We start from the raw sequence: 12,500 nt of genomic DNA, 5'->3' as shown, positions 1-12,500 counted from the left end.
GCTCATGTGTCCAGATATTAAAAAACACTTGGCATTGGAGGTGGGCAGATCTATCAGAACCGGATGGGGAAGGGGCCGTCCCAACGACAGCAAGACGGCTGGAGGGTCAGGGCACACACGCTGGCCCTCTCACGCTCCGCTCGCCGAAAGCCCCGACGACAACCCCGACATGAAGGCCCACTTCTTAAAATATGCCCTCATGCCTCATACAGGTGATACGCCCATGGGGAAACTTAAACCCTTTTACGCATGCCGCACACACACACACACACACACAACACACACACACACACACACAACACAAAACACACACACAACACACACACACACACACCACCACACAACACACACACACACAAACACACACACACACACACACACACACACACACATATACACACACCCCAAAAAAAAAATGTAGTAAGATGCAATGATTTACAGTAGACAAATGAAAGAGCCACATCCGGGTCAGCAACCTCACGCCATGCGTTTACAGGAAGAGTTTTCTATTTAAGTCTCGTGTCCCCCAGGTACCCTGCAAGAGGCGCAGGGGTGCGGCGAGCATAGAATTCAAAAACCCCGCAAAGGGCTCCGTCAAGCCCAACGTCGAGGTAATGGTTGGAAATTTTTTCCTTTTTTCCCTTCCAGTAAATACATTGAATAAAGATATTTTTGTCTGTTTTATCCTGTTATTCTCCTCTTCCCTTGACATCACGAAGCGGTTCCTGGTCGGCGCTGGAGGTCGAAGGCGCAGGCCCCGGTGCTGCACACCGGAAGGCCACCGAGGACGGGTCGGGCGATGTCCTGTTGCGCCTTACGAGTGTCACGGTGCAAGACAAAAAATCACGTGAGTCCCCCTTCTTTAAGGGCCTTGTTGATATCCAGTTGATGCACTGTATCGCAGTATATTAGTGATATTTTTGTCTGTCCTTCAGATTGCGCATAAAGATGCCAGTGATTTCGGTTAAAGAAAGTGAGGGCATGGAGGGAGTAGGACCGGAACTGGCATCATGCAGAAGACGAGGCAGCGTCCGTTCCACTCCAGTCTTACGCCCTTCCAGATCCTGGCGCTTCGACTCTCCTCCAGCGAAAGCAAAACGGAGAACTAGAAAACAAATTACATTTTTGGTATTCTCGCTGATATTCTCTGAAATTTTATTGCATATGTACCGCGCATTAAAGTATTTTAGATTTAAATGGAGTTGTAAACATGTATAGACCTTGTACTATTCCTGCAGTAGAAGTAGCTCTTGAGAGGGCGTGCGGCGAAGGATCGACATCGCGAGAAAACATGCAGCAGTGAAGAAAACTATGATTGAGTGATTGTTCTTTAATGGCTGCTTCATGTTTTTTCAAAATATGGTAGTTTATTTGTATGAAAATGTTTTTTTTTTTATCATCGCTACGTTTCATTTGAACTAAAATAAATGTTTTGCTACGTTTTTCTCAAAAATGTGAAAAGTGATAAAATTAATTATGCGACTCGAGATTACATGGTAGTTTTATTTGGATTCTATGAGGAACAGGAATTGGAAAAACCCTATTTTTGCTGATGCAAACCAATTTTTTGTTTTTGTCATAGTTTTCTGTTTCGAGTGTAAGTGTGGGTATACTAGATTACGATGGTTAATAAAAAAAATTTTAAATGCTGATAAAAATCTATCTACAGCGTCAAAAATTTGGTTTTCTAAAAACCCCCTTAAAAGAAATTTATGAGATTTTGGAATAATTTGCCTTCATCTGAAGGCGGGATAGTAGAATGAAGGGGGGTAGACAAACCCTGTATGGGCGTGTAACATCCACGAACCTGTCAACTTGTTGAACCTCGCTTAAATTTCTAATAAAAAATTAAACATTTTGTATTTTCTTTTTTCAGCGGGTTGAAGAAGTATTTAAACGTTATTTTAAAAAATTATGTAAAATAATACAGAAAGAAAAGAAAACCTCAGTATTTTTAAAAGCCTTTAACCTATATAAGACAAAACAAATGTGGGGGAAATACAAAATTTCCGGGGATCTTTATGTGTGAATTTTTGGGATATACAATATTTATATTGATTTTTACATTTTATGAGCGTCCGAGTACAAGCCCAACCCAGGTCGATAGGCAGTTTTGAATGTAGACTCAATCGGAAGGGCCTCGTATGGAGGCGGGAGGGGGTCTGGGGTGTCTCCTCTCTAAGACGTGGGAGAAACCCCTGGAGTCCAGGGAGATGCGAGATGGTCGGTGGTCGCTGCGCCACGAGCCTTTTGGGGTTAGAATTGAAGTTGCCGGCCCATTCCGGGCAGGGTGAAGTAGGTTTCTTGAAGGTAGAGGCAGAAAGAATGAGAGCAGCGGGGGGCGGAAGTAAATGGGTAATTTTAAAAGGGGCAAAGGGAAATGAAAAAAAGGTGAAGAGCGCGAAAAAAAGGAGAAAAGGGAAGAAAGATTTCATGGATGAGGGGGAAAGGAGGCGTAAGACCAGAGAGGGGAAGGGGCGAAGGAAAAAGGGACAGAGGGGGATTAAGCGAAGAGGAAAGAAAAAAAAATTGTTGAAAGTTTTTGAAGAGAACTCAAAGGCGGACTTGGAAAGATAGAACGTTCTGTGATTTATCAATTTTCTTTGTGCCCCCCCCAAAAAAAAAAAAGACTGCGCAGGGGAGACATTTTAGAAAACCTCAAAAATAACAATTCAGCTGTTGATCAAATACAGCAGTTTTAAAAAAATGAATTTTTGAGAAAAAGAAAAAAAAAAGTTTTAAGTGGCAAGGGGGAGACCATTTCCCCCAAGGTTCAACCCCCATAGAGATCACCGGCCAATAGCAATGATTCGTTTGCATATAGCGATCACCACTTTTTTTCTGCAAAGTATTCCCTGAAGTTCTCCGTTTGTGGGAAATCATAAATAAAACATTGGCACGATTTTTTTTTCATTTAAATATTCATTTTTAAGATTTATATTATATGTATATATATATATAATTTTATATATATATATATAATATTATACTATATAAATATCAATATAAATATATATTAATATATACATATATTTTAAAAATTTTTTATTATAAATAAAATAAATATATATAATATATATTATATATATATATAATAATTATAATATATATTGGTTACGTAAGGGTTTCGTGAGGTTGAATCGGTCAGTTTTTATATAATATATATAAATATATATTATATTTTAAATATAAATAAAAATATGATAATATAATATATGCATATATCTATTCAACCTAATAAAAAAAATCTTTAGTGGGACAATTTCAAATACTTTAGAAATATTAATTATTTCCATATAAAAATTTATATAGAAAATTATAATATTTTATAAATAATATTTTAAAAAATTATTTTAAAATATTATTATATAAATAAATATATAACATATTACATAATACTATATATTAGGTTTTTAGTGGGTGTATGTTATGTATATATATATTCAATACACCAAAAATATATTAAACATTTATATTTTAAAATTTAAATAATATTAAAATATAAAAATAATATATATATAAATACACACACCACACACACACACACACACACACCATAAATGGGGATACAAATATCTTCTATTATCTACTATCATCTTTATTATCTATCTTCAATAATATAAAAATAAAAATTTGCTTTAAATAATATAGAATAATGTATTTATAATATATATATAAATATATAATAATAATAATATATAACCTACCCTCCCCACACACACAACCCACACACACACAACAACACACCCCAAACACACACACACACAAACACACACACACACATATTTATTTTTATTAAATATATATATATCTATTATTTATATATGGGTATATATACGAATATATGATAATATACATTATTTTAAAATTTTAATGTAATATAAAATATATAAGCTATGGTAGGTTGGGCATTTTGGGTTTAAAATTTTGGGTTAGGTTAGAATTAACGTATATGTAAAATACAAAATATATATAATAATAAAAATATAATTATATAATATATAATATTAAACTATTGTGTGGTGTGGTGTGGTTGTGTGTGTGTGGTGGTGTGGGGTTTGGGTGGTGGGTTTTTATATATAACAAAATTATAAAATATAATAAATTATAATTATATAAATGTATATTTTTTAATATACAATCATTATAATATAAGTATTTATAAAGTGTTGATGTAACACCACACATACACACACACACACACACAACACACCACAACACACCACAACACACCACACCAACAAAATTATTATATATATATATAATTATATAATATAATATAATATAAATGATAATATAAATTAATATTTTATATATTATATAATAAAAAATATGTATACATACATACATTATAGGGGGATTATGTATGTTAGATGTATGCATTTTAATATATATTTTAATTTTATATAATTATATAATATATTTATATATAGAAGATAGATAGATAGATAGATAGATGATAGATAGATGATAGTATATGATAGATGATGATATAGATTATAGATTAAATATATAGTATAAAATTTTTATATTATAATAATATAATTAAAATATATATAATATATATATACATACATAAACATAAAAACCACACACCACATATTACTGCACCCCCGTACAACAAAGCAATATATATATGGTATAATGGGTTATATAATATTATATTATAATTAATTTTAAATATAAATATAAAATTAATAATATTTATATATTATATTACTTTGGTAATACTTATATATATAATATATTAATAATATATATATTAATTTTAATAATTATTAAAAATATTATATATATTAGGTTAGGTTTTAGAAAAATTGTAAAGTTAATAACATATATATATAATATTATATATATATATAAATATATAATTATATATTTTTATATTATATAAAAATTAAAAATATATAATATAAAATTTTAAAAATTAATATATTATAATATTAATATATTATTTTTTTTTAAAAACCCATGTCGTTTCGTTTTAATGTTTTTTTTGGGTTTTCCTTACGATGTTGGGGGGAAAGATAACCAAATTAAAACTAAAGGGTTTTGGGAGATCACTCTACAAAATAAAGAAGTTTTCATATCCGGCCCCAGCGTAGCTTCTGCCCGAGGTGCTACCCCAGACGTGTGACTACAGACACAAAAAAAAATATTGTACCTACAAATTTTACAGAGAATTTATCTTTTTCATAGGCGATATGCTACACAGAAATAAACTAAACAAATCTTTTATTTTACTGGTTAAATACCACAAAAGGCATAATAAAATATAATCATAAATTATCACAAATAGGTCATAATATTGCATCAATCCATATGGGCATACAATAGGCATACAACTCAATCATTTTCAGAGAGCGCGGGGTCGTAAACGAAGGCTGTACATCAATCCAACAGTAGTCGAACGGTCGCCATAGGTGATAGTTCCACAAAATGATCCAGCCGCTGGTGGCATCTGTGACCCATCTGCATTGTAGTACACTGTCTCTGCTGGTGGTGCCAAGTGTTCTTTGAAAGTCCAAGACTACTAAGATGCTTGAGGCCAATGACAGTTGTGTCTGCACCTGTGTCAGGGATGATGGCAAGATACTGATGAATCATTATGCGAATAGATACGCGGACTTTAGGGGAAGGCTGAGGTTTAGGACGTGCAGTAGAGGTGACACTCCTGGCATGTGACACTGAAGGGGATACAGGACTTACTATTCTCAAGTTCTGTGTTCCTCTTCTCTTGTCTTCTTAGCCTTCCGTTTCTTTGGACAGCAGTTATCATAGTGTTCCTGCCGATTGCAGACCTTACATCTGGCATTCCTGGCAGGACACTTTGCAGTTAGAATGCCAATGGCCTTTCTTGCCACAAGCACGACATGTGGAAGTAGTGGCTCTGCATTAGACCTTTTCATGTTGATGACCACAGCAGTTGCAGACTTTACTAGGCATAGGTGAGCTTGGTCTCATCTTAGACTTCTGCTTCAGGCCAGCCTTTTTATCTCTTTTGTATTGAGAAACAGCAGCGTGATGAAACTGTGTCCCTCAAAGCAGATGATGCTGTCTTTGATGATTCATGAGACCTGCATTTCTCCAAAACATCTTGCAATGTCGCGAACAGTCCATCTGAATGAGCTTCTGGGTAAGTTCCTCATCACGTATACCATTAGTATGCGTGTTTCATCCATCTCACAGCATGTATGGTCCTGAGCCTTGCAAAGATCTATCTCCTGTGACAAGATTTTCAGCCGTATCCAAAAGTCATCGAAGCACTCGCCGTCTGCTTGCTTGCACTCGGAGAAGGCTCGTCGCAGCGCCTCATTACTGGCATTTTTATTGCTCCTCGAGCTTGTCAGTACATCATCTACTGAGCATGTTGGGTCTGCGGGCACGTTTAATTTGTGCTTCAGCCCCCGTCACGTCTCAGGTGAAGGCACAGCGTAGCGTAATGTGCTTTGATATGGCAGACTGAGGAGACCACCTGAAGTAATCGGCCCATTCGCGCTTCCTTTCCCGGAAGTTTTGGGGACCGCATCTGCTGGAATATTTTTGGGAGGTGGATTTTTGCCTTGGGGTCGGGGAGGTGAAAAACTTTTGGACGCAGGAATTGCTCACTGGCGAACTCGCAGTTGAATCTCGGGCGCGGGGAGTGAGGCAGCTCCCCCCTTCGACGGGTTTTCTTCCTTTCCGACGGGCTTTTCCTTCCCGACGGGTTTTTTCCTTCGAGGGGCTCCCACCCCGAAACGAGTTCTCCTCCCCCGACGGCTTCCCTCTTTTCACCTCTTTATTACCACGGAGCAATTAGATATCGGGGGGAGGTGGGATCTGGCACGCCCTTCAGCCTTTAAAGGAGAATCTATTTTTGGGTCGCTCTAGGCCTCTTGGGGTTTTTTTCTTCCCCAGGTACCTGGAAGGGCGTCAAGTAATACAGCAAATTCGGCGAAAATTGGTGAAATTCGACCTCAGTTGGGGGAGGAGTGTGGTGTGGTGGCATCCCGTGACGCACGCCGGGCCGTGGGGTAGGGGCCGGACGGAGAGAATCAGTCGTCACAAAGCGGAAAGAGCTAAAAATATGTCTCGCCCCTACAATTTTAAATATCTTCGTTTCGGCCCCTTATGCTGCTAAAAAAAGCACTGCACTAACATATGCCACAGCACTACACTCATAAACCCCAATTTTACTGCATAATGAAAATCATCCAGCGGGTTATTTTCTGAGCGGGCCCCGGGGGGAGGGGCACGGAAGCGACAGGCCACGAAGGGAAAGGGCCGAGGGGCCGTCAGCGAATAAAGGATCATGCGCCAGTTTGAACCACGTGTCGGTTGATAGTTTTTTTGGGTTTTTCCTACGTGTTTAGGGGGAAGAAACACCAAATTAAAAATAAATAGGTTCATTTGGGGATCGCTTGACAAAAAAAAAAAAAAGAAAAAAAAAAAAAAAATATAATAATAAAATATATTTTTAAATAATTTATATATAATTAATTATTTTATATGGGGTGTGTGTGTGTGTGTGTGTGTGTGTGTGTGTGGTGTGTGTGTGTATTTTTAATTTTACATTATATAAATTGTAATAATATACCATAAATTTTTTAAATAAAAAATAAAATTTATATAAAATATTTTATAATAATTTATATTATAATATATATATATAAAAAAAGTGCATATGTATGATAACCCCCCCCACCACACCACATACCACAAAAAAAACACACAACCCCACCCCCACACACAACAAAACCCCAAAAACACATATTATATAAATAAATTTTAAAATTTAAAATATAATTATATGTATATAGATTAAATTGATGATATATATATTATATAAAAATTATATATAAATATATATAATATATAATATAATAATATAGATAGATAGATAGATAAAAAATATATATAAAATAATAGATATAAAATAAGGTAATAATATAAATTATATAAAAAGGTTTATAGAACCCAATACTTGGCTTGCGGGGGTTTTGATATGGTTTTCGGTTTGACTCTTTATTTTGGGTTGATCCCCGCAGTAAAAAAAACCACAAGACAGTCTAGTTATTGGGCCCGCGAGGTCAGGGCAGCCCCCGGAGAAGGGGTAGCTGACCTTAGCGCGGTGGTGTTTAGCACGAATCCCGGGTCCCCAGGTCGATATAAAATGTACCTCCGCCCTCGGAGCGGGTGGCTTATTTGGACTTTTGGCCACGGGGAAAAAACAGCCAGTGGTCCCGGTTATAGAAATAGAATTATCCACACCCTTAACAGAAATAGAATTAAACCACATCTTTAAATTGTCGGCCCCCTACTCGCGCCTCGCCTGGGGGGGGCCCCTTTCGGGGACCTAATTTGGGGTCGTTTTTTCCGGCGTGCCCGGTTTAAATTTGGGGGCGCTTCCTGTTTCCCATCCCCTGGTCCCTGGTGAATTGTCGCCTCGATTATCCAACGTCCCAAAGTCTCGCAAGTCCCCTTGATTCAGATTCGTTTGACCTCCCGTAGTCTGGCCAGGCCTAACTCGGCGGCCCCCTCGCCACACTCCTCACAGTCTGCCCAGGCCCTTTCGCGTCCACCGTCCTCGAATCTTCGTCCGGATCTACGGGGGGGGGCAGGGGCGCATCTCGGGGGGGTTTATCCCTGCGCTACGAGCCCTGGAGTTGACGGTCTGAAGGCGTCCGCCGGGCGCCCGAGCACAGCATTCTGGGGCGACGGTACCTTTTTCTACAAAAATTTTGGGCCCGGGGCCAGGCGATCTTCGATGACGTCCTTCTACAGTCCTAAGGGCCCTCCTCTGCGTGTCGGCCGACTGAAAAAAAAGGGGGGGAGCCAGATCTACACAAGGGCCAGAGTAAGAGAAAAAAAAAGGCAACAGAGAAAGGGGTGGAAATTACCATAGCCGGTTTTCATAAAAAAATTTACGGTTTTAATTTTGGGTTTTTTTAATTTATTTTGGGTTTTTTTTTTTTCATTTTGGGTTTTATTTTACAAAGGAAAGAAGAAAAAAGAAGGGGAGAGTCAGTACGGTCCGCAAAAACCTATTGAACTCCCAACCATTTGAAATTTAAGAATAGATAAGGGAGAAATCGGCGACCCGCGAAGATTATTTAAACCCATAGTGTCACACAGAAAAGAAAAGATGTAACTGTCCACAGACAGCGACAGACAAAATTTCGGGGTAAAGAGATAAAACTTTTCGCCGGCACTAAACAATGAAAAGGGTCAGGTCTTTTTTCCTTTTGTGGGGGGAGTGAATTTGGGGTTTTGGGTGTGAGGACAGCTATCGTTTAAAGAGAGGAAACGAGAGTGACCTCACACAGAGAAAATCACAAAAACCAATATTAAAGTCACTATAAAAAAACTGAAGTAAATAGCAAGCTAGCATTAAGATTTTTAACTACCATATTGAATTTAAAAATAAAGAATGCGACAGAATTTCCAGAAGAATGGGGACAGAAAAAAATATTCGCCCAATTTTTTTAAAACAAATTTCTCGGGGTCAGAAATCTGAACGCCCAGGTACATGTCAGCTTGCCCGCAGATTAATAAAACCAAAACGGGGGGATCCTATACCCCAAAGCTTATGACAAGCGACTGAGCCCGGGGAAAATAATATCCGCTCTCTTTTGCGATCGTAATGGGGGCTCGCAAAATTTCCCGAAGGATTATAAATTTTACGAAACAACAAAAGTTTGGGGGGGGCCCAAACATCAAGCGCTTTTAAGAGGGTGAGAAAGGTGGATTATAAACAAAAAAGATTCTAGCTTAACCCCCAGCCTAATTAATTAACGGACGTAACGGGGGTCACACCGATCGAAAGAAAAAATAACTTTACTCTCGAAAGAGGCGCAGATTATTAGGCGTTTAGCAAAAACCCCGGGGGGAATATCGGGCAAAATTCGTGCACATGATTGGGGAAGATTACCCATATTTAAAATATAATTTTTTAATGAATTTTTCCCTTTTCAAATTCGTTTTAGCGCCCATAGAAGTGCACCAAAAAAACAAGTAAAAAGATCATCGACCTACCCACGGGGCCCCCACCGACCCGGGAAAAAAGGGAAAAGGGGGGCAGGTCAACCTTTTTTTAATCAAAGTGACCGCAAAAAAAAAGAAAAGGAAGGTAGGCGGGGGGCGAGGGTTTTGGAAAGAGATTAAATGAATGAATCGGATAGTAAAATCACGAACGCGTAAAAACGTTTCAGATGAAACAATAAAATTCAAAAACGAAGAAAAAAATTAATACTTAAATAAGAACATATTTATTTTTATTGTCAATACCGATCGCCGAAATACGATCTGAGGTGGAAAATGTGGGAACGGCCCTTTTTCTGTCATTACATTTTAACCCAACAAAAAACAAAGGCTTAAAACAGTTGGGGAAGAAAAGGAAAAGAAATAAGAAGGGGGGCCAACGTGACTTAGTGGTTTTTTTTTTTTAGCCTGTTTTTAAGCGGTCGAGCGGGGTTTTTTTCGGGATTCTTTTTTGGCAGCCGGAAGGACGCAGGCCCCCCTCCCCCCAAATAAACGGTATTTGTCTCTTAAGTGGTTTCCAGGACGCAAAACACACGAAAGGGGGAACACACTACGACGACGTACGACTTTTCCCCAAAGGGTCAAAAAACGCCGCGTGGAGGCCACGGTCAGGCCCGGAGAGAGGGAGGAGTGACCTTTGCGCGGGGTACGGCTAGACCCCGGTCAAAGAGGGCAAAATAAAATGGACCCCGCCCCCTGAGGGGGGTTTTTTTGGACATTTGGGGTCCCCCGTGGAAAAAAAGCCACGTGGTCCACGGTTATAGAAAAAGAATTAACATCCCGAACAGAAAAGAAATCCCCATCAATATAATATAAAATTATATATAAATAATATATAAAATATATATATTATATATATTTATATAATATATACTCAACATCACACAACACTACTTACATAAAACCCCGTACAACATAAGTTTAAAAATATATATAGGTGAAATAGGTTTATTAATATTATAATATAATATAAATAATATATTATAAAAAAATTAATATACATATGTAATATAAATAATATATTATAATAATATATATATTAAATATAAAATTATATATATATATATTGTGTGGGGTGTGGGTGGTGTGTGGTGTGTGGGGCTGGGGTGGGGTGGTTGGGGGTGTGTGCGTGTTATGGTTTTGGGTGTGTGGTGGGTGGGTGGGGGTGTGTGTGTGTGTGTGTTGTTGTGTGGTGGTGGTGCGGGTGGGTTTTTTATCGTGGTGGAAAAAATAAGATATATATAATTTATAAAATATATTTTAAAATTATATATATACAGAAATAAGTAAATATATAATGTAAACATAATATATAAAAAAATATCAATGTATATAGATGAAAAAAAGAATATATTATATAATTATTATAATATATATAAATATACATATATATTATATAATTTTAATAATAATAAAATATATAACCACACATTATTAATAATAAAAATATAATAATATATGTTATATCATATGTTAACTTAATATATAATATATTATATATAATATATATAATATATTAAAAATTTATAACAATATATCTTCTTTTTTAACGGGGGTTTCATGTCGAGCCCCCGTGGTCATGAATATTAATTGTAGTTTTATGTTTTGATGCTCTGGAGGAGACGGGTGGGGCCCCAGTTCCTTTCCACGGAGATGCGGTTTTCCCCTTTTTTTTAAGGGAATCATTTCTCTATTTTATCCGGGCATGGACCAGCACTGACTGGGCGGGTTGCCACCCCTTGGTAGGTAGGCATTCGAGGGGAAGTTTCCCTTTCCCCAAGGGAAAAACGCGCCGGGGTGACTCGAACCCTTTGAAATCAGATTTCCGCTGACGCCCACGCCTAAAACCCTTCGGCCACCGCGGCCTTTCGACAAACAACATATTATAAAATATATAATATATAAATATAATATAATATAATATAATTTTATTACGGTTTTATAATTATAGTAAATAATAATTATTATTAATAACTTATTATATATAAAAATATTATATAATTATAATAATTAAATAAATATAAAATACAACTATATATTTATAAATTAAAAATATAAAAAATAATTTTTAAAATATTATATATATAATAATATTTTTATATGTATGTATTGATCGTCAAGGGCCCCGGGGCCGAAGGTTAGAGCGTGGACTGCCGACGGCAATCTGAGTTTAAAAAAAGGGTTTGAGGGCCCAGCCGGGCGTTGTTCCTTGGCAAAGGAAATTCACCCGAATGCTACCTAGCAAAAGGGTGGCCCCAAGCAGCCCAAACAGTGCGGGGCCCATGCCCGATAAAAAAAAGAGAAAATTACCTTAAAAAAAAAGGGAACCCGGCACTTCCCGGGGAAAAGGGAATGGGGACCTACCAGTACCACTCCCAAAACACAAAACTGAAAAATCAATTAAAGTATCACAGTGACCACGGGGCTCAGAAAAAGGAAAAATACCGTTAAAAGAAAAGGGGAAAAAAAAAAAAAAAAAA

The sequence above is a fragment of the Penaeus monodon genome, unplaced genomic scaffold (genome assembly GCF_015228065.2).
Source record: "Penaeus monodon isolate SGIC_2016 unplaced genomic scaffold, NSTDA_Pmon_1 PmonScaffold_4580, whole genome shotgun sequence".
In the NCBI taxonomy this organism is placed as follows: Eukaryota; Metazoa; Arthropoda; class Malacostraca; order Decapoda; family Penaeidae; genus Penaeus; species Penaeus monodon.
This window is presented reverse-complemented; position numbering follows the sequence as displayed.